Here is a 709-nt window from a genome sequence, read left to right on the forward strand (position 1 = left end):
AAATCCATCAATTATATATATTTTCTTCCTTGTTCACAGAAGTACATATCTATGTGGCAGGAAACAATTTAAAGAATAATATTGACAAGAATGTACATGTGATATTTAGATTTTCATTTTTTAATTCATGTCAGTGTGATTGCTACACTCAAATCTGAATGCATGCTAGCTTAAGTCATATCTAAAAAGCACAGGTCTTCTAGCTCTATAACATGGGCTCTTTTCTCACACATTATATACACAGACATATATACTATGATTAACATAAATATTTTGTCTTGGAATTAGAGAATCTTTCACCAAAACCATGTTCTATCTTGTTATAAAAACCAAATGTAGTGTACCATAATATTTAGGACAAACTAACAATTTTTTTCATTATGATATGTTCAGGACCAATGGGTTACCTAAGAGTAATTTTAATTACTCACTGAAATGGACCTAAATGTGTTAAGAAAATTTTAATAACAGATTTGTTTTTACGTATATTTTGCAGGACGAAGGCAAATTTAGTTTAAAAGTTACCTTGGTATTATCTGTCCCTCAAACAAGGATGTCAAAAAACCCCACAGTTTTCTCTCCAAAGTGGACTGTCATCTTTTCCATAAACCCATCTATTCTATCATCACCAGTGACAAATTTATTTCAAAGAATATCATAAATAGCTCATCATTTTTAAACCATACGTAAACGTGGTGGGTACATATTC

The sequence above is a fragment of the Galeopterus variegatus genome, unplaced genomic scaffold (assembly GCF_000696425.1).
Source record: "Galeopterus variegatus unplaced genomic scaffold, G_variegatus-3.0.2 Scaffold6948, whole genome shotgun sequence".
NCBI lineage: Eukaryota > Metazoa > Chordata > Mammalia > Dermoptera > Cynocephalidae > Galeopterus > Galeopterus variegatus.